Genomic DNA, 23,960 nt, shown 5'->3' on the forward strand with positions numbered 1-23,960 from the left:
CTACTAGCTCTCCATTTGCTTATTCAACTGACACTACCACATGATCCTTTCCTCCAGCTATGCCTTTTGCTGGTTGTGGAGCTAGAGTGTCACAGCCTTTTGTGTTCAGACTGGCCTCAACCCTCAATTCTCCAGATATCAGCCTCCTGACTAGCTAGGATTATAAGCATGAGACACTGGCATCTGACTGAAATGTGTTCTTGTTTTTTGGTTAGGTTGGGATTTTTGATTTTTGTTTTGAACTTTGATCTTACCTCTTAGCAGTTATCTCAGATTTGACTTCTCAGCTGAAATTGCCAACACATTAATATTAGATGAGAATGAGTTAAACTACCAGTGGGGACTGAATCTTTCATGGGACTGAGGAGGATGGGTGCAGAGATTTGATCCAACTCATACTGACAGTGGTGGAGGTTGTGTGTGTGCTGCTTTATGAAGCCAAACTTGAACTTTCCTGGTACGATCTGAGGCTCTGTGGCCAACAACGAGGCTGATCAGTGAATCTAAGTATTTACGAAGCAAAGCTAACATGAAGACAGAAGATAGCCTATGAACAGGAAGGCTCTGTCTCTGTGTCTCTTTAAGTGAATTTCCTAGGATTGCCTCCAGTAAGGAGTAAGGCTTCAGGGGAGAGCTGCATTGTGATAGCTTTAGTGGGATCACTCTCTTTTTTTCTTTTTTGTCGGTCATGGGGCTTGAACTCTGAGCTTGGGTGCTGTCCCTCAGCTCTTTAGTTCAAGGCGAGTGCTCTACGACTTGAGCCACAGCGCCACTTTTGGTTTTCAGGTGCTTTATTGGAGATAAAGAGTCTCATGGACTTTCCTACCCAGGCTGGCTTTGAACCATGATCCTCAGATCTCCTAAGTAGCTAGGATTATAGGCGTGAGCCACTGGCGCCTGGCTCTCTCCTTTGGTTTTATTTCTCCTTTATAGCCATTCTTCTCTCAAAGTCTTCTCTTTTTTTAATATATACATATATATATATATTAAAGATACTGTAAAGAAGAGTTACAGTTACATGAGTAAGGTAATGAGTACATTTTGTATTGAGCATTGTTACCCCTCCTTTGTTTTTCCCCTACCATCCCTTTCCTCCCCACCTCCCCATTTCCTCCCCCCCCCCCCCCCCGCAAAGTTGTAAAGTTCTGTTTTCAACATAGTTCCCCTTCTTTTCCTAATCTGCACAATACTACAGGATAGTGACTCAAGTGTGAAAAGCAGTCTTGTTGAAACAAAACAGGACATTTGTTGTTGGAAAGAGAATAGCTTGGTTGTTTATATAGACTCCCAGCCTAGTTGATATCTACAAAAGTAGGGCTTGATATCAGAACCTGGACCCTCTCCCTGAGCTTTTGTGATCAAGTTAGCACTCTACCACTTTGAGCCACAGCACCATTTATGGTTTTCTGGTGATTAATTGGAGATAAGAGTCTCTCAGACTTTCCTGCCCAGGCTGGCTTCAATCCTCAGATCCCAATCCTCAGAAGCTCATTCTTATAATCTAAGCGACTCATCTAGTGCCAAGCTGCTCATGTGCTTTTAATCACACCATTTACTATAGTATTTGTTTTTTAGTTCCTCCTGTTTCTGATATTTCATTTTCCTTGATCTATCCCTGCCTTAGCCCTAGGGGTTTTTTTGTTTGTTTGTTTCTTTTCCAGACTGGATCTTACTGAATCTCTTACAAAGTTGAGATGGAACCTAATAGTTGCTCTGAAGACAAAATGCTAACATCTAGCATGAGAAAAGTGAATAATGCTGTAATTAATTTTATCCTTCTGTCTTCACGTGGTGCTGTATGCCCTACTGCCTCCGTCCTTACTATTGAACATTCTGTTGATTTCTGGATTACATTTTTTTCTTCATCCTTAACCCAGAGATTTTCTATTTTCTGTGATTTTGGTCCTGAAATTCTCTAACCTTCTTTGCATACTTTTCTCCAACTTCTGAAGATGAGAAAACAAAACAAACAAAAATCCTACACACAAACCTAGTTGATCAAGGTTAGAAAAAAAAGCCGTCAAAATTACTTACAAAATCAACAAGTCAATTTCAAGATCATTGCATTTACTTTTAAATGTTCCACATTTCATTGACTTCCCAGACTGCATTAATCCGGCACAGCTGTTTAATTGAGCCAAATATCACAAACCATTAACAATATTGAGAGAAAATTGCTTACAGAGAATAGTGACCATAGATAATTAAACCAAATAGAGATTCTGATTGGGAAGAAGCCAAGAGATCTGCCCTAGGGAAGTCTAAGGTACATCCAGGGAATAGACGGATAAGAAAGAAATCTTTGAATCAAAGCAGAACCATCTTGAAACATAGGAGCTCTGGTCCCTGTCCATGCAGTGAGAGACAAAGGCTTGACCACCAGCTAGGAAAATACTGAGAATGCAGGTTATACTTATAACTTATAACTTATACTGAGAATGCAGGTTATACTTATAAATGCAGGTCATCATTGGTTCCAGGTAGAGCTTAATCTAAGAGCCACAGACAAGAGTTTCCTACCTTCATCCCTTTTGACAGCCAAGAACAAAACCCAGGGAAAGAAACCCAGGAAATAGCATGCAGCTAACCATCACCAGGCCTCTGACAAATGAGATACCAAACAAGAGCATAAATAATATGCCCAAACATGGCTCTACTGACAATAATAGTTAATATTTATTGAGTCTTGAATGCTGGTTATTACCGCTTGTAATTCCCTCAATAACTATAAGAAGACGGTTACCTTGTTCCTTCATTTTTGCAGATGAGAATTTAAGGGAGTTACAACTCTAAGGTGACACATTTGTAAGTGGTAGACAGAAAGAATGGCTGACTAATGAAACTCCATTTCACCAGAACCATAGGCTAAGCCGCAATGCTTCTGTTGCCTGTTGCTAGATCCAGATTCTGAGACCAGGGAGAAGGATTTCTTGATACTCTATTTTGCCTGACATAGAAATGTTTCTGTCAACCAGAGTAGCCTTAAATAAAGAGAGCACAATCTCCAGAAGATTGTATAAGACAATTTTAATGACTGTAGAGTATTCTGTCACTTGTGTGTGTGTGTGTGTGTGTGTGTGTGTGTGTGCATGCACACACATGCATGTACTCATTCTGAGCTTGAACTCAGAGCTTCACACTCAGCTTTCTTCCTTAAGGCTGGTGCTCCTCCACTTGAACCGTGCCTCCAGCTCTGCTTTCTGATGGTTAATTGGAGATAGAATTTCTTGGACTTTTCTGCCCCTGGTCTGGCTTCAAACCATGATCATTTATGTCTCAGCCTCCTAAGTAGCTTGGATTACAGGCATGAGCCACTGGTGCTGTTCACTTTTAACATTCTGGGGTTTTGTTTATTTGATTTTATTGTCAAGAGGTTACAGTTACATAATAAGATAGTAAGTACATTTCTTGTCAAACTTGTTACCCTTTCCCTCATTTTTCTCTCACTTTCCCTCCGTCTCGACCCTCCCCCCCCACGTTGTACAGATTTCCAACATATTGTTTTGTGTATATCTCTGTTGCATTGGTTCCCCTTGTCCTTTGCCTCACCATTCTGTTGTTCCCCTTCCCTTCCCTGATTCAGATAACCAGGTTTACCAGAATCAAATACAGTTACAAAAGGGATATACCATAGGGGAAAAAACATACAAAAAAAAATAAGAAATCATAGTACCTTAAAAACAACAACAAAGAAAAACCTCTTGTGTCCATATCTTGGAGTTCATTTCACTTAGCATCATCTTATATGGTCACATGTGCATATCTATCGAGCTATTCTGCTCATCTGCTAAGATTATCCTATCCTAACCAGTGGACTTGTTTCTTTGGATCTGGCTTACTTCATTTAATAAGATTTTTTCCAAGTCTTTCCATTTCCTTAAAAATGAGGCAGTGTCATTCTTTCTGATGGAAGCACAGAGTTCCAATTCCACATTATATATATATTCCACATTTTATATATATATATATATCCCACATTAACATTGTGTTTTAACTAAGAAATTCTTAATACACTTCTGTTATAGACTGAGTGCCTTAGCTTTGATACCCTGTCATTGAAAAACAAACAATCATTGATCTTAGGAGAAATAGCATAAAAATGCTGCAAAATGTAGGTAAATATGAAGCTGTACTTTAGAGTTCTGAGTATCTCATCACAGTTATTCAGTACACCAAGGACTCCTTCCTGCGTATCCAAAAAAGAAATGCTACAGAGCCTGTTCTTACTTCTCAAACCTGTTCCTTAGAACACAAAAGTTCTATGGCATGTACCAGGCCCTGAGGGGTTCAGTTAAACTAATCACGATTTCCTATTATCAAGTTTAAATCTCTGTGTGTGTGTGTGTGTGTGTGTGTGTGTGTGTGTGTGTGTGTGTGTGCGCGCGCGAGCATGCATGCTGATTCTGGGGCTTGAACGCAGGGCCTTGGCACTGTCCCTGAGATTCGTTTGTCTGAGGCTAGCACTCTACCACTTGAGCTACAGAAATACTTCCAGCTTTTTCTGAGTAGTTTGTTGAAGATAAGAGTCTCATGGACTTTCCTGCTTCAAACCTCAATCCTTCGATCTCAGCCTCCTGAATAGCTAGATTTACAGCTGTGAGCCCAGCGCTTGGCTCAAGTTTAAATCTTAAAGAAGTCTAAGCAACTATGTTACAGGGAAATGATGGATACTCGACAGTCAGACTGCTAAGGATTTTGAATGACTGCCACTTACTTCATAACACAACACAAAATCCAAACGCTGATGTGCCTCAGGGCAATCAGCTTTCTGGCCAGAGGCTGTTCTAGAGAGCTGGCTTTGACTGCAAGCCTCTAAGTAAGTGAAGGCATAGACAGAGGTACCAGAGCAGAGCCTAGCAACACCTCAGCTTTAATGAGAGCCTGCTGTCATTCCCACCTCTTTCCCTGAGGTCCTAATTGGGCCTTCCAGGCATCTGAATTCTGCTCATTGAGTTACATCTGTCACCTTGCATAGCCTAAGTATCAAGCTTTTAGGCTAGCTCTGTCTCAGTGACTGAGATTTTAAACGGAAGGATGTTGTGACTTTGTTCAACAAGAAATGTTCTCACTACCTTAAGTATGTAACTGTAACCCCTCTGTACATCACTTTGACAATAAATTCAATTTTTTAAAAAGTTTCACTTTCCCACACAACTTTGAATGGGCATTTCTCCGCTGTTAGTCTCCTACACAAAATGTTTCTAGTAATTAATTTTCTCTCTACACCTCATCTGTGTTTTCAAAGCTTCTCATTCTTTTAGTTGGATCATGGAAGCTCCTGTTTGATGATAACATGCCCTAACCACCTCTCCATGTATCTAGTAAGTGTTTCTGACACCAAAGAAGACCATCATTAATGTCTCCTCATACTGGGACTTGAACAATATTACTTGGCTTGCTTGTGCATAGCTGGTACTCTACCACTTGAGCCATGCCTCTAGTCTGGCTTTTTGCTAGGTATTTTGAAAATGGAGTCTTGAGGAGTTTCCTTCCTTTACTGACTTTGAACCATTATCCTCTAGGTCTCAGCCTCCTGAGTAGCTAAGATTATTGGTGTGAGCCTGTGCCTTCTTTCTAACAAGAGCCTTTTGCTTGCAATTTTCTGCTGCTATTAACGCTCTGGTAGCTGGCTGATGGGAAGAGTGGGAGGTGGAGAACTATGAGGTATGAGCAGGGAATATGGCTAGTGTTTCAGGCCACAGATCACAGATCAATTCTGAATCTGAAGAGCAGCCACCATTAAATGTTTTACTAGTTTCAGGATTCTTTATTGTTATTATCAGATCACACCTGTACCTGAGTAGAAGATCCTCACCAATGGATTTCTTTTTCACATGCTCCTTTTTCTTTTTTCTTGAAAATAGCATGTACCTGTCTGTGTCCAATTGAGAGTTAGAAGCCACACAGCATCTTAAACTAAAGAAAATGTAATGTGAATAATTACTTAGCCACGATTTAATGGTAACTAAATAGGAAAAGGATGTATATTGTCTGGGGCGAGAGGAACCTAAGGCTAGAGTTCAGATATACTGAAAGAACTGTTGCAGTTCCAGGGATAGCAGAGAAGTAAGCTGATTTTCTTGGGCTGGAGCCTTCTGTCATCCTTGACAAGTGAAAAGAAGCTGTCCAGAGTGGAGGTGGTCTGTAGTCAGTGGACGGGCACGCGAACTGACAAATAGCCCTCCTCCGCGAGCAACGGCTAGGGAAAATATAGGAGACACCTAATAAGGATGACTCAAGCCTTTATGTAGGATATACTTGTGTTAAGTAATGTGCTTACACCATTCTTATGTATTTGAAATGTATCTTGCTTTTGCGTATCTGCAACCCTGGCTTTAGGTGCAATTACAGCAAAGGAGGGCCATGGTAGCTAGCCAGCATGCAAGGAAGCAGAGAGAAAAGGGTTCTGGCACAAACAAGAGCTCAGATAGTATCCATGTGAAAAGAGCCACACACAAAATAAGTTTGAATGAGGCCAGTCCAGGCGCGTCAGTGTTCTGAGTGACCATGTATTATGGTTAGAATTGAGCCCAGCTGGCTGGCCTCAGGCCCATATCATCAGTCCACTAGGCACCAGCCACCCTCTCCAGCGCTTGTACTCATGAAAACTAAGCTGTGTTTATTGCAGAGGAGAAATGCTAAAAGGAACTCCCTCCATTTTTGCAGAGCAGATATTAGAGGGCGAATTTGATGGGAGAGATACTTAATTTGCTAATTACTTTTTACTCTGCCAACTTCAGACATTATTTTATGTATTCTTTAGAAAGTGACCTTTCTTTAATGTAAAACGTGATTCATGTAAAATGTTAATTATGCATTACAAAATATGGCAGACTGGATATGGTACTGGATCATGGAATGTGGTCATTTATTTACTCAATATATACTAAGTGATATACTCAAAGACTATATATATATACATATATATACATATATGTATATATATACATATATATGGGTATGTACATGTATATATATATATATATATATATATATATATATATATATATATATATATATGGGTATTGAACTCAAGGTATCTAGTTTTCAAGGATCTGCTGCTTAAGCCTTTTGCTGGCCAGCCTCAGGCCACAATCCTCTTGGCTCCATTCCTAAGTAGTTGATATTACAGGCATTCACCACGATACCATGCTTTCCATCTTTTTTAAAAAAGAAAAGAAAGTTGGGAGAACTAAGTTTAAGAAAATTCCCTGAGCAGCACGATTACCATTTAACAGCACAAGTTTAATGGGAAGAAGAGTCGTCTATTCATTACATGTCTGAAGAAAACAATTATAACTTTTCAGTCTGGTGAATTCCCTATTTATTTAAAGCTGTCAACTTGAAAGTTCAGTTAGTTGTAATCCAAATTCTTTCTTGATGAGTTTTAACCTACAGGGGGTTTTGCAGCTGGGATGACATTTTTTTTTAATGAAGGAAGAATTCCATCATTGTGAAAGAACAGACATTAGAGTATGTGCACTAGAGCATCTAGGAATTAGATCTACTTATTCAAACCCTCCTTGCCCCCACCCTTATTTTTAGAAGCAGGTGATTTTTCCCCAGGGTATGTATCTTTATGGCAGAATAGTTTGTGAAAACTCTATTTAGAAGCTTTATGTAGTTGTAGAACCAAAGATTTCCCATGGTGCAGACCTCCCTTTAAATCTCTTAGCAGTGTTTAAATTTTATTGACTTCCAAGCATAAGGTTGGCAGGTTGGTTTGTTGGCTTCTTTGTTCTGTTTGTTTGTTCTAACAGCAAAAGTAATTCCTGCCAAATACTGGGGTGAAATCACTCATAGTAATTAACTCACTACAAAGACTTTGACATTACAAAACTTACATAAAACTTTAGGCCAACTGAGAAATGTGAGAAAATGAAGAATTCAGTTTCATTTTTAGGATAGGTTGGAGTTTCTGGAAGCTATTGGTTTATAGCCAACTTCCCTTAAGCATTTCTCTTTTTTAATGACATTCTATTACTTTTAAATAGTTCTTTTACAAAGGGGTTATCATTCAACATATCAGCTTATGACTACAATGCATCTTGATCAACATCACTCTTACATCATTCTCTCCAATCCCAGTTTTCATAGTTTCATAGAATATGCACTGAATATTATGACTACATTCTGCCCCATACCTTTGTCTACACCCATATCTTTGAACTCCCCCCTCACACACCTCGAGTACCATCTTCTCGGTATTCATTTTGTTAGACTGTGATTTAGTTGTTCTAAGGAGTTTCACCAATTCAATTCTCCCCTGCGTATAGTATACTTTAATTAATATATTTGTATATATGTGCATATGACCCTGTATCTGTTGATTTCCTTATCTATAAATCAGACACAATATCTTCAAGTCAGAGAAAATATGCTTCCTCTGTCCCTCTGGGCCTAACTTTACTTAACATAATTCTTTCCTTGTCTATCCATTTCTTTCCAAATAATGTAATATTCTTCCTATGGATGAGTAAAATTCCATATTGTGTGTGTATGCATGTGTGCATGTGTGTATGTGTATGTGTATGTATATCACATTTTCTTGATCCTTTGGACCATTGAAGGGCATCTGGGTTGTTTCTATACCTTGGCTATTATGAATACTGCAGCAATGAACATGATTGTGCAAGTGGCTTTACTGTATCCTAACTTGTAATATTTTTGTATATGTCCAAGGGTGATACTGCCGGATCATAGGATAGTTCTATCTACATTTACAGTTTTGTCTTTTCTTGGGAATCTCCAATCTGCATTCCACAGTGGTTGCACCAGTTTATATTCCCACCAATAATGTATTAAGGTCTCTTTTCCCCACAGCCATGCCAGCATCCATTAACGTTTGGATTCTTGATGATCTTCATTTTAACCAGGGTGAGATGGAATCTCAGTGTTATATTGATTTGATTTTACTTGATAGCCAGAAATGTTTTCCTTTTCTTCACATGTTGACCATTTTTTAAGGTGAATAGAACACCTTTATTTGAAAGTAAAAGGAAAGCTGTGAAAGAAGTAGCAGAAACTCTCCATCAGGAGAGAAGCCCCAAAGAGGAAGCTCTACTGGCCATTTTTGAAGCATGTCTTTAACTTACCTGTGTTACTTGTGGTAGTCTGATCAGGCTGCAAGAGTCATATAGCATAACTAGATTTTGAACTCAGTACTATACTAGCCTTACACTAACCGGGCAAGTGGTCTACCATTTGAACTATAGGCTGTCACGCTTTTTTTAATTTTATTGTAAAGGTGACGTCACAGGGGCTACAGTTACATAAGTAAGGAATGAGTACATTTCTTGTCAAACATTGTTACCCCCCACCTTTGTTTTCTCCCATTTTCCCTCTCCCTAACTCCTCTCCCCCATCAAGTTATAAAGTTCATTTCCAACAGCGTCTTGTGAGTGTCACTGTTGCATTGATTCACCTTCGGTCCTTTGTCTCACCATTTTGTTATTCCTCTTCCCTGCCCCAAATCAGATAAATGTATATACCAGACACATAGTCTATCCTTTTTTTACCCTAATTTGTTTTGTTTTGTCTTGTTTATGTTTTCAGCTTTTTTTCTTAATAGAATCTTGTGCTTTTTGCAAGAATCAAGTTTAGCCTGCAATATTCCAACCGATGCCTCCTTCCTAGCTGGGATGACAGGTGTATGAGGTCACACTAACTTTTTTCTCGGGGCTCTTCTTCAACAGTATTCTCCCAGTCTCTATCTTCCAAGTGATGCGATTACAAACAGGAGCCACCACTTGGGTGGCTTATAAATAATACAAATTCATTTCGCAGCTCTCTAGAAGTTGAAATGTCAAGGATCATGTGTCAACAGATTCAGGGTCAAGTGAGGACCCAATTCTTGGTTCACAGATAGCACCTTCTTCCATTCACAACGGACTACATTCAGACCAGAGTATGCACCACCATCCTTTTTTACACATCTACTTGTGAAATGAAAAATTATGACTGATAAGCAAAAGCTGGGTCCAAATACTTCCTTCCCTGTGAATTGTCAGCAAGAATGCAGTAGAGTTTTCAGAAGCACTTGCTTCCACTCACTGCACTGCTAGCCAGGCAAAGAATGACACTCAAAGTTGTCTCTGGTAAAGAGTGTTCACAATGAGGAAAAGGGAACAAACAACTCGTTTAACTAGGGATACAGGTGGACCCATTACAACAATGAGATGTACAAGTTGTTATGTCGAAAAACGAACTTTACAACTTTGGTGGGAGGTGGGGGGAGAATCGGGTGGAGGGAGGGAGGAGTATGGGAAGGGATGGGAAGGGGAAACAAAGAGGAGGCAACAATGCTTGATAAGAAATGTACTTGTTATCTTGCCCATGTAATTGTAACTCCTCTGCATGGTATTCTCACAATGAAAAAAAAAGAGTGTTCACAACGTGTTTATCTGGGAAACATGTAATAGCATCTCTGGGCTACACAACACTTTGCTGAAAGAAATAGTCCAGTGACAACCTCCATAAGAGCAAGGAACATGTCTGCTCTCTGTCCACTTCCCTGCACGATTGCTGTCTGAGTCTGCTTTCAGATGTCTGATTCATAACCCAGGTTCTTTCTTACCCTCTCTACAGAATCCTGACTAATCTCATTATTTTGGCTTCCCATTTCCTTTTGATGGCCTAGGAAATGTTACTCATTTCAAATTTCTGAGTTTCTCAGATTCAATCATGACTTAGAGACTTTGTCAGGTTTCACAATGAGTTTTCTGCTGGGTCTGTGAGCCAATATTGCTCATGAAAGATTTCATCTTAAAACCAGCACTTCAAGCCATGCGCTAGTGGCTCTCACTATAATCCTAGCTATCTGGTGGCTGAGAGCTGATGATCATGGCTTAAAGCCAGCTTTGAGCAGGCAAGTCTGTAAGAGTCTTATCTTCAATTAATCACCAAAAGCCAGACATGGAGAATGCCAGCCTTGAGCAGAAAAGCTGAGGCACAGTGCCCAGGCCTTGCTATCAAGCCTTAATATTGAGGGGAAAAATCTGAACACTTCTCCTGATTATATTATATAATTGATTTAATGTGATTATAATTGATTTATTGTGATTATATAAGTTGCTTGATTTCTTGGTAATTTTGAGGGGAAATGTGAGGAAAGATGGTTTATTTATCCAAATATTCAGCAAATACCAAGTTCCTCTAGATGTAGCTATATCTATGACTCATGAAGCGTATAAGCTAATAAGGAAGAAAAATGTGAACAAGGAAAGACTGGAGAAAGTGGTTACAGGAAGTAATAACCACACTGGATTCATATTGTCAAGTTCTTCCTTCATGCTTCTGCCTCGGTCTACTAATTCATTTAACACTCACAACAACTATGTAAAAAAGCCTCTCTCTCTTCAGGTTTACAGAGGAGAGAACTGAGGCACTGGAAACACATGCAGCTACTAAAGGGTCCGCGTAGAGTGTGAAGGCGCAAGTCTGACACCAGGGTCGTCAAGTCACCATGCTGATTATCTTCCATCGTTTATTTCTTCCAGGGCCTTCTTACCTCCTTTCCATCTCCTTGTACTCTCTTCTTTCCAACTCTCAATAGATTTATTGGTAGAATGAGGAGTTGAGATAGGAGAAAACTAGAGGAGGAATACGGGCTTGTCAAGTTCTAGCATGCTAGGGAGGGGAACCTGATCGACCTTGGTTATCAAGAAATAAGAGACCTCACTGGTTCCTGAGTGCTCAGCAGACACATCTTGAGATATGGGACTGGACTACCTAGACATACCCCTGTGCCCCTATTTTCTGTCATACCAACTGTCTCCCCAGTTCCTGGTCTTGGCTCCTCTGTCCACTCAGCTTCCTGATCCTAGCAGATATCTGGAATTGTCGCTTTACCTTGTCCTTGCTCACGTGTACTATCACTTTTAACAATGGCCTTTCTAGGAAGAATTTTAAGCTCACTCTTCCTTGCCTCAGAGCAAAGTTTTGATAGGTGCAAAAGGGTTGATGGCCTTATACTCCTGAAGATTTAAGAAAAGCTACCCAGAGCTTAGGGTCCTTAGAGCTGTAACAGTGGCAACAGAGAAACCTCAACTACAGCAGAGGACCTTGAATGAAAGGTTAACTATTGAACAGAAACCCTCCCTCTTTTCCTTTCTCTGTGAGGACCTAATCAAAAATGTATTTCTAATTTTCAATAAAAGACAATAGTGTAATATTTTACGGAAGAAGAGTAAGAGGTTGGAACTTGATCCTCAAAGAAAGGAACAATTGAGAAATCAACATTGGAAGTTTAAGTTTTAGTAAGTTCTGTGGTATGAGTAAGGCAATGAGTACATTTCGCGTCAAGCATTGTTACCCCTCTGTTTTTATCCTACTATCCCTATCCTCCCCCCTTCTCCTCTACTCTTCCGCCTCCCCTGAAGTTTTAAAAATATTATTTTATATAATCATATGCTATTTAGCCTTTGTGATCCACTCCTATGAATATCCTGCTTTGGTCTCATTGTGTGAATGTGTAGAGCAACAGAGAAGACTCAACTATATGTAAATTTAAAATGTAAAATTTATCATGTCCCAGTGTGTTTTAGTTGTAGATTTTATAGACACATTCTAGTTACCATAACTTAGGGAAAACGTGCAACCTAGGTTTATTTGGATCTCACTTTCTTCACTTAATATAATGTTTCCAAATCTTGCCATTTCCTTTGAATGGTACAGTACCATTCTTTCTGATGGAAGCATAGAATTACATTGTATACATATACCACATTGTCTGGATCCATTCATCCACTGAGGGGCATCTGGTTTGATTTCATATCTTGGCTATGGTAAACAAAGCTGCAGTGGGCATGGCTGTGCTGGTAGATTTAGTGTAGCCTTGTTTGTGCTCTATTGGATAAATACCCAAGAGAGGATTTGTTGAGTCATAGGAAAGCTCTATGTTTAGTCTTTTGAAGAACCTCCATACTACTTTCCAGGGTGGGTGAGCAAGTTTACATTCTCCTCAAGACTGTAGTAGAGTTCCTTTTTGAGCTCATCCCTGACAGCATTTATTGCTAGTTTTCTTCATAATAGTCATTCTAACTGGAGGTGAAATCTCAATATTGTTTTGATTTGCATTTCTTTTATGGCCAGAGATGTTGAACATTTCTTCATGTGTCTATTGACTATTCTTACTTCTTCTTCAGAGAAGTCTCTCTTTAAGTCTCTAGGCCATTTATTGACTGAGTCATTAGTTCTTTGATGGTTTATTTGGGGGTACCATTAATTTTTTTGAGCTCTATGTGTATTTTTGATATGGTAAAAATCTTCTCCCATTCTGTCGACTTTCAATTTGCTAGCTATGTTCTTTAGCTGGTAATGGTGCTTGAACTCAGGGCCTGGGTACTGTCCCTCAGCTGTTTTGCTCAAGGCTAGCACTGTACTACTTTGAGCTACAGCACCACTTCTGGTTTTCTGGTGGTTAATTGGAGATAAGAGTCCATGGACTTTCTTCCCCACGCTGGCATTGAACCACTATCTTCAGATCTTAGACTTCTAAGTAGCTAGAATTACAGATGTGAACCACTGGCACCTGGCCCTTTAGCTTTTGTTAGGGAAGAATATTAAATAGAAGGTTCACTAAGAATTAGTCTTTTCCAATAGATTCATTTCAACCATCACTATTTATAAGAGTAAGAGTGCTTCAGATGTCAGAATAATTCAGATGGTTGTGTAGTTCTTCTGATCAGGCAGTAAACACACTCCTTAATTTGTGGTTAAAACCTTAGTTATGAGCCTGATACTAGTGGCTCATGCCTATAATCCTAGCTACTCAGGGAACTAAGATATGAGAATCACAATTCAAAGCCATCCTGAGCAGGAAAGTCTGTGAGACTCTTATCTCCACTTAGCTAAAACAAAAGCAAGAAATGGAGTTGTGACTCAAGTGGTAGAATGCTAGCCTTGACCACAGAAATCTCAGGGACAGTGCCCCAGTTCAAGCCCCAGCACTGGTGCGCACACATGTGCATGCACACACACACACACACACACACACACACACACACACACACACACACACACACACCTTACTTATGGAAGTTCATCATTGTGCACATCAAGAACTAATCCCTTGTACATGTCTAATTCTTTATCATTCTATGAATTTCATCATAACATGTGCAATGAAATACAAATACAAGGAAGCAATGTTTTAATGGTTTTCCTATTTATGACCAAGTTTGAATGAAGTTAAATAATCCCAGTTAAGATCTGATGTCTCTTGCCTTTCACATAAGAATATTCAAATAAGGAAAACCAAAATGGTCATGTATGCTTTGTGTTCCTGATTAACATTTTCCCAGCAAGATTTATACCCTTCAATCACAAGTTTATAATTCCCCTATGTATAAATACTAGTTAAAACTTTTATCATTTCCTGAAGGAACTTGTGTGGTTGTAAAGACAAAATATTTTTTGCTTTACCTTCAGTCTTTGCTAGAAACACAAGTTTTATTTCCCCTCAGACAACATCCTTGTTTTTATTGTTACTCTTGAAATATCCATATAAATCAGATTGGCTTATCTTTGTTATCATTTGTGTTTGTTCATTTCTTCCTGACAGCTTTTAGAATATGTTTATTTTTACAATTCTTAAAATTTACTCTGATATGTGGGCAAGTCTTTTTTTGATTTCTTACCAGGAGAAAGTAGGTTTAAAAATTTAAAAACATTGCTTCCATCAGAAAGAATAACACCAACCCATTTATTAGGAAATGGAAAGACTTGGGAAAAAATCATATTAAGTAAAGTAAGCCTGGAAGTCAGGATGGCTGAACGGTCTAAGTGAAGTAAGCCAGACCCAAATAAATAGAGGTCCCATGGCTTTCCTCATTTTCAATAATTAGAATACATCTAGGATAATTTTATCAGATGAGCAGAAAAGCTCAAAAGCAATGTATATATGACCATATAAGATGATGCTAAGCAAAATGAGCTCCAAAATATAGAGACAAGAAGTATTTCTTTGTTGTTGTTGTTTGAATGAACTATGTAGGTATTTTTTGTTTCCTTTGTAGGATCTTCCCCCTGTGGTATATCCCTGTTGTCACTGTACTTGATTTTGATACCCTGCATCTTGTATATACATTTATCTAATTTGGTGAGGGGAAGGGGAATAACTAAACACTGAAATAAGGACACAGGATGACCCATTGCAACAAAGATACCCACAAGACAGTATGTTGGAAATGAACTTTACAACTTCGGGGAGGGGGGAGGAGTAAGGGAGGTGGGAAGAAAAGGGATAATGGCAGAACAACAAAGGAAGGGGTAATGTACTCATTGCCTTACGCATTCAACTGTAACCCCTTTGTACAGCATCTTTACAATAAAATAAAATTTTAAAAAAAGAAACTTAGAAACATATTCTTTAGTTCCTAGAAGTCTTACTTCGTTACATATTCTGTCACTTCTTTCTTCCCCTCTGATTGTGGTTTCTTCTAAATTACCATAATTGGATTTTAAATGTCTTAGTCAGACTTTATAATTTCTTACCTTTATGCTTCACTTACTATCTTTTTCCTTTTGAGAGGTTCATCTCCTTCTGAGATTTTCATTGGTAATAGAGTCTCCAGAAAGTTCTTTCCTACATCGACTTTTCAGTCATCATTTTAATCTCTGTATTCTCTTTGTTGTACATAAACTGTTTCATTTGAAGTGTTTTTCAGTGCTGACAATCATACAATCAGTTTGACTAAAGTTTTACTTGGGATTTTTTTAATTTCTAAGAATACTGCTCTGCTACTTTCTGTCTCTGTTTCACAACCCTCAAGACAAATCATTTATTAGGAGCAAAGATTTATTTGCCAACCAAGCCTTTAACTTAAAAGCTTTTGTGTCACATTGTTGATCCAAACCAGGATATTTGCCTTATTACTAGATTGTTCTTTTGAAGTATCTTTGTAAATGTTCCAAAGAATTCTATTTCTTCGCTGTGATGTGGTCTACAATAGCCATGTATTTTTTTTCTACCTAGTAAGCCTTCTAAGCTGTTGATACACTAAATGAAGTGTTTTATACAATGTCAGCAGGTGCGTCATCTCAGAATCCTGGAAGATTGTTCTGTAAAGTCTTTGGCTTATTAGACAGCCAGTGGTACGGCAATGAAGGCTGTAGCACCCAAACTACCTCCAAAATTACAAGGTTGTCATTCTAGCTACAATGGTGAGCTCGGAGACTGCTGTATTTCAGAGAACACTGGAACTTGTACTGAACTACCAGTCACTTTCCCTGTTTTGGTGTCTGTTTCTATGTGGCACCAGTAGAAGGAAAAAAGAATGCAAGTATTAAGCATAGGTCCTAACTACAAATTTCCTTGACCTTGACATTTCCTAACTGATGACCCACTATGAGAATGTTTTTACTGATATATTTTGAGTGTAGAATTTTTTATATTTAAGCTTAATTGGGGAAATATTGAGTAGATGCTAGTTTTAAATCAAAATTTATAATAATTATTTTTAGGCAAAATGTTTGCTTTTTAAACCTAATGGCTTCTGAAATCAGCCATCCTTATAGATAGTTTAACTTTTGAGCTAAGTATCAGATCTTTGCTTGAAGCAGAATATTCTCGTTGTAAGAAGAAAGGTACAGCTCCAAGAAATGATCCTTGTAAGTCTAAACCTCTACACTAAGGACAGAATATCAAAAGCAAGTTATAAATACTTCCACAATGAAATAAGTATGTTAAAATTAAAATTTACAAAAAAATTCAGTGTACTCTTAAAATTCACTATTTTTTACAACTGGAGCACGGACTGTTTATTGTTTTTTTTCTCTCTTTCTAAGTGGCTTAAAAAAGCTAAAAATGTATCATGATGAATTACACTTTGGTCTTCACCTTCAGCCTTCAAACCTATGAATCATAAAGTCTTGCTAATTAAATTTATTAAATTGTACTTGGTAATAAAAGTAGATCTGGGGTATGCCTCAAAGGGCAGCATTTTCATAACAAGCACATACCCTGAGTTCAAAGCCCATTAATGTAAAAGTAATAATAACAATAAAAGTTATAACTCTCCAGCTTAAGATATAACATTTTCCACTGTTCATACAAAGACTACATTCAGAAGAAAATATTGATTGATAAGATAGATTTCTGCTGCAAAATTGCTTTTACTATCCATCGGAAAGCCTTTTCAGAAATCTATAATTACGAATACTGATGTGCTTTCCTTGGATACATGCTTGGAACTTGTCTGTTCAAAAACTAATGTCAAGCTTATTTTTATAATGCTATTAAAGATATATGCATATTTAAGAATATATATTTTAGAGACAAGACAATGATAAAGATTGGATTGAGGTAATGGTTGCTTCCCAGAAAAGTAGAAGGGTTATGGGATCTGGGGAGGCTTCTAGGACCCTTGAAGATTATTGGTGTCTGAGTGACTAATATGGGAGACTGTTTTAGACTTTACCCATTGACTACTAATAACATTCTCCTGATAGTTCCCACAAACAAAAAAATATCAGCAGGTGTTGCCACATGTCCCCTGGGGGTGAGAAATAGTGAATGACGAAATCAGCTAAGAAACTAAGAAACACTACTTTCATCATATTGGTAAGGTAATTCTAGTTGTTAGGAAGACTGGAATTCCCAAGTGTCTATTATAGTATTGTGCCTTACAAGTTACTCATGTATATTATATATGTTTAAGTGTCATAAAGTTTATTAAAACTGCTAACATTTTTTTTCCAAAGGTGTTTTTCTGGAAATAAATTTAGAGGTTGAATCTGTCAAAGTTTCATCGTGTGGAGCTTGATTTTTCCTCTTTTTTTTAACCATAAAACATTTTCCTTGTGTGTCATTATGATGATTATTTGCACGAATTTTTATTTAAAATCTTCAAATTTTAAATTATGTCATGTAACTGATGCAACTGACACTTTCTTAAAATTCTATGAGCTTCTAGTCTAAAACTGAATACTTTTAGGCAACTAATTAAACACACACATAAAGATTGTGGGGCTTCTAAAATTATGCATGCATATGATATTATCTTGTTAATGCCATAAAAACTGGTTGCTGACTTTTAGAATTTGTTAAAAAAAATTAAAAACTAGTTGATTGAGAGGCACATACTAAGTGGATTTCAATCTGTTGGCCAGTCTAAGAAAGAAATGTTCATGAGATTCCTTCTAAACCAATATTTGGGCAGAGTGGTATATTCCTGTTATCCTATGGAAAGTAGAGATGGAAAGTAGAGATCGGTAAGATTGAAGTTCCAGGACAGCCTATACTGAAATGTCATCAAGACATACACACTCCACTATCTCGAGAGAAGAACACTAAACATCCTGTCATGTTCCTCTCTTTCCAGCTGCATGAAACACAAATAGGAAGATTAAAGTCTAGGACTGCTTGACCAAAAAGTAAAACTGCATGAAGCATAAACAGAAGGATTGCAAATTCAGGCCTACCTTAACAAAAAGTGGGACCCTATCTCAAAAATAGCAAGAGAACAAAAGGGATGGATGTATGGCATATGTGGTATTGTGCCTGCCTAAAAAGCACAAAGTCCTCAGTTCAAACCCCAGTACTGCCATGGGAGGAAGAGAAGAAAGGAGGAAGAGAAGAAGGAAGGAAGGAACAGACAAGGAAGGAAGGAAGGAAGGAAGGAAGGAAGGAAGGAAGGAAGGCAGGCAGGCAGGCAGAGTTTCAAACTAGCTTGGTTACATTGTACATTCCAGGCCAGCTGAAAGACAAAAAGAAACAGAAGAACTAGAAAGGTGCACTAAAATAACCCCTGAGTTTCCAACATGTGAGGACACAGTGAGAAGGTAATATTTAGGAGCAAAAAGCCAACTCTTACCAGATTCTGAACTGCCAATGTTTTGATCCTAGACTTCCCACCTTCTACAACTGCCATAAATAATTTCCCTTGTTTATAATTTACCCTGTTTATGGTACTTTGTGCCTGAATACTAATCAGTCACTTTAGATCTTTTATCCCTACTTTCACCCAGAACAGCATTCTGTTATTAATTACTTAATGAAATTCTGCCAAAGGAAAAGAATTTTTCCATTGTAAAAGAATAACTTTAGGACCTCAACATCAAAGCTGAAACTAAAACTACTGCAGGACAGAGTAAGAGAGACACGTGAACTTATAAGCACAGGCAGAGACTTCCTGAACAGAGTCTCAAGGTCAAAATAAATTGAAGAGAGACTCAACAAATGGGACTACCTTCAAATAAAGTTTCTACACAGCTAAAGACATAGCTACCAAACTAGAAAGACAGCCAATCAATTGGGAAAAGATATTTACCAGCAATATATCAGACAAAGGCCTAATATCCATTATATACAGGGAACTCAAGAAAGTAATCCCTCCCAAATCTAACAAACCAATTACTAAATGGGCAAGGGAACTAAAGAGAGACTTCTCAGAAGAAGAGATAAAAATGGCAAAGAAACATACGAGGAAACACTCATCATCCCCAGCCATAAAGAAAATGCAAATAAAAACATCCCTGAGGTACCACCTTACCCCAATGACAAATGCTGGAGGAGTTGTGGAGAAAGAGGAACCTTACTGCATTGCTGGTGGGAATGTACATTAATACCACCACTTGGAAAGCAGTCTGGATAGTCCTCAGAAAGCTAAATATAGACCTCCCCTATTACTCAGCCATACCACTTCCAGGCATCTATCGTAAACAACAGGAATCAGGATACAAGGACACATGTACTTCCATGTTCATTGCTGCACTGTCCACAATAGCCAAGATATGGAAACAACCCAGATACCCCACTAGAGATGAACAGATCAAAAAACAAAATAATGGCATTCACAGGATAATAGAACTAGAACAAATCATGTTGAGTGAGGTAAGCCAAGATTAGAGACAAATAGCACGTAGTCTCCCTGATATGTGGATGTTAAATTCAAAATGCAATGAGATATGACAAAGTAAACAGGACTCAAGAAACAAGGGACCTCTACTTAATTTGTCATATCATTACTAGATGACTCCTTGTTCTTGACTTCATATAGAGTATATACATGTGCACCTCTGAAGGAAGCTAGAAGGCAGGCACAGAATCAGAGGGAAACAGTGGAAAATATACAATACAGGGGTCTATCAGCTGCACTGAGCATTGATGAAAATGAACTTAGCCACTCAAGGGCAGTGATGGGAGGGAGGGAAGAGCTCACACTAAGCAAAAGGAAATGTACGTATCACCTGATTTGGAAGAAATAATTGCATTGTCAAAGTTTATAGAATTCACAAACTTTATAGACCATGATAATGACAATTTGCCCTCTGAAGGTTGTAATGTGTTTGTGACTTTAAGTATCACTATTGCACAATACTGTGAAATTTATGTAATCACTTAATCTCAATAAAAAATTATTCAAAAAATAACTTTAGACACCAGTAAATATCTACAGAGACTGTAGATACCCATAAGCTCCAGACTCAAGTTACAATGCACGATAACCTGCTAAATTTAATGCAATGTACATTCATAGTGGAACAGTCAATAGATAGGCTTAGTGTTGTCTCTAGGGGCCAGTGGGTTGGGGTTGTAGAAGATCTAACTAGAACAGATGAGGATTCTAAGCAACCTAATAAGCAGACGATCTAAAGCAGTAACTGACTCTTGGTAAGGTTTCAGACAATGTCTGAGGTCAAGAACTAAAAGGCCATAAATATCTCAAGAGTTTGAGTTGAATTAGTCAAAAAGGGATTTGAAAGGGAGGCAATGCAGAATTTGACTGAAGGTGGAAGGTGGGGTTAACACCAAGATCATCTTCATTCTCTTCTTCCCAGAGACAAGAGAAATTCCTTCTTTTCATACTGGCCATTTTATCACTATTTAAAAAAAGTATAAGCTGGGTGACGTGGCTCATGCCTATAATCAAAACTACTCAGGAGTCTGAGATCTGGGGATCATAGGTTCAAAACCAGCTTGGGCAGAAAAGTCCCTGTGAGACTCTTATCTTCAATTAACCATTCAAAAACCAGAAGTGCGTTGTATGGCTAGTGAAGATCTTCTCCCAATCCGTGAGCTTTCTATTGATCTTGCTAACTATGTCCTTTGCCATGCAGAAGCTCTGCAATTTCATGCAGTCCCATTTGCCCAACCTTTCTTTGATTTGTTGTGTTTCTGGTCCTCTTTTAAGAAAATTTTGACCTGTACCAAGGAGACCTAAGGATTCTCCTATTCTGTCTTGTAATGTTTTCAGGGTATCTGCTTTGACTCCAAGGTCTTTGATCCATTTGGAGTTGATTCTGGTGCAGAGTGATATATAAGGATCTAGATTTAGTTTTCTACAACTCATTAACCAATTTTTCCAGCACCATTTACTGAAGAAGCTTTCTTTCTTCCATTCTATTTTTTTAGCCTCCTTATCGAAGATTAGATGGCTATAGGTCTTTAGGTTCATTTCTGGGTTTTCAGTTCTATTCCATTGGTCCTGAGGTCTGTTCTTGTACCAGTACCAAGCTGCTTTGATTAATATGGCTTTGTAGTAGAGTTTGAAATTTGGTAGTGATATTCCTCCAGCAGTGTTCTTTCTGATAAGGATTGTTTTTGCTATTTGGGGTCTGTTATTGTTCTGTATGAATTTTCAGATTGCCTCTTCTATTTTCTTGAAGAATGAGGGGGAAAAAAAAACAGAAGTGTCACTGTGGCTCAAAGTAGTAGAGAACTAGCCTTGAGCAAAAGAGCTATAACCAGCCAAAAAAAGTATAGCCAGTTGAATTTGAATTGTGTTACACAGTAATATAGAAAGTGACCTTAGTTGTAAATAGATGATTGCAAACATATTGAGTCAATATATGGCTGTAAATTACTGAGGTAAGCCCTTTACCCAACCTGACTAGTGTCCTAATGAGAAAAGAAAACAGCCACAGGGGAAGATCCATGTGACAAGAGAGGCAGAATTGGGAGTGAGCTGCTACAACCAAAGCACACCTAAGTTGACAGCCTCTCAGCCTGCCAGGGTCCAGGAAGGATGCACAGGTTTCAGAGGAAGCCATGCCCTCCTGACAGCCTGATGGTATACTTTGTTATGGTCATTTTCTTTTGGTATCACTACGGAGTGAACATTGAGGATTGCATGCACACTAGTCAAACACTTTACCATCGAGCTGTACCCTTAGCCCAATTTTGGACCGCTAACTTCCAAAACTGAGACAGAATAAGTTTTTATTGTATGAAGTCACACAGTTCATGGTTTTCCATCATGGCTGCCCTTGAATGCTGTCTTCAAGGACAGACACTGTACAATTGATCCACGTAGTACCAGCAGCTATGTCTCCAGGGCCTGAACATCTCCAGACTCACATCTCTCTGTAATTGTCATGGATAGTAACTTACTGCTTCCAAAATCTGCTCTGCTTAGCATTCCCACCTTAGGATCTATTACTCTTCCTAGAGTGTTCCTTTGATAAGGTGGCTGGAACCTGAGGAGCATTGGCCATGTGCTTCTAGAATAAAGAGACTACTCCACTTACAGAGCAAATGTGCCTGAGTATGTAGGGCCCATCAGATCATCGCACAATTGTGCAACTACTCTTTGCATCTTCCTGCTGCTGGGCGTCCATAAGCATCACTCATGGTTTCCCAAGAGGTGGTGATTAAGTTATTGGTGTAATTACACTCCTTTTTTCTCGATACTTCTGGCATGTATTCTAATGCCAACAGTGTTATGAATTCTTGCTAGCGAAGATTCTAACATGAAGCGTGCCACCTGAATATACTCTCTTCATTAATGCTGAACATCTGAGAGCAGAATAGCTTAGCTCATTAATGATATGCCTGCAAGTCTGTTCTTTCAGAAAGGATGGAACTTTAGCAAAAATGGCCTTGCACTGAAGGGGCTAATGTTCTTTTTATGAGAGATTATACTAATATTTGAAGCAGCTATACATAAAGGCTTGAGAGTGGTTGTACCATACACTGATTAAACGGTTGGTCAAATTCAGCTCTAAGAAGGTATTTTTGGTCTTAATGATAGTCTGAGCAACTTGTTTAAACTTTTAAGCCCACATTTTGGTAAAGCTTGAATAATGATTGTTTAAGTTAAGAACGATCCAATAAAAACCAAGAAGAGACAAAATCTAAATCAACTATTGCAGAAGCAAAGGCAAGTGAAGAAGTGGAAAGATCACATAAGGCATAGAAGGAATAACAATCCAGTTTCTCATTTGGAAGACTCATAATACTGACCAAGACTGAGCCTTTGATTGATTACAAAATTTGTGTTGACCAGATGCCCCATTACAGATGAATGGATCCCAAAATTGTACCTATATACAATGGAATTTTACACAACATTAGAAAGGACAAAATAATGGCATCCGCAAGAAAATGGATGGAACTAGAACAAATCATGTTGAGCAAGATAAGCTAAGATCAGAGAGACAAATGGCACATAGTCTCCCTGATGTTAGATTCAAAATGCAATGAGATAGGACAAAGTAAACAGGACTCAAGACACCCAAACACAATGAAACCAAAAGAGGTCAGTCTTGGGAGAAAAGCACAAAATTGTAATACCCAAGCATCTCCTCATATGTGCATAAAATAATACAGGTGAAAAGAACCGAAAGACAAGGAAACAAAGGACTTTGTCTTACTGTCTTTAGATGTCTCTATAGTCTTTCCCTCATATATGATGTATACGCATGCACATCTGAAGGAAGCTGAGAGGAGGACACACAATCGGTGGAGAGCAGGTGAAAAATACAACAGAGGGGCCCATCAGCTGCACCGGACATTGATGAAAATGAACTGAGCAACTAAAGGGCAGTGATGGGAAGGAGGGAATGAGAGAGAAAGAGGGAACAACTGATACTAAGCAAAGGAAGGAAAAGTATCTATCACCCAATTTGGAAGAAATAGTCTTACTGTTAAAGTTCATAGAGTCCATAAACTTTGTAGATTAAGATACTGATGATTATCACTGTGAAGGTTAACATGTGTTTGTGACCTTAGCTAAGTA

General features: G+C 38.4%; 1 protein-coding gene across 1 annotated transcript in view; it reads left to right on the forward strand.

Annotated features, from left to right (window-relative positions):
* Pld5 (phospholipase D family member 5) overlaps positions 1 to 23,960 on the forward strand; it is a 342,516-nt gene that overhangs the window by 231,683 nt on the left and 86,873 nt on the right. The window lies entirely within an intron of this gene.

This window comes from Dipodomys spectabilis, unplaced genomic scaffold (genome assembly GCF_019054845.1).
Source record: "Dipodomys spectabilis isolate Male_0828 unplaced genomic scaffold, ASM1905484v1 ptg000019l, whole genome shotgun sequence".
Classification (NCBI taxonomy): domain Eukaryota; kingdom Metazoa; phylum Chordata; class Mammalia; order Rodentia; family Heteromyidae; genus Dipodomys; species Dipodomys spectabilis.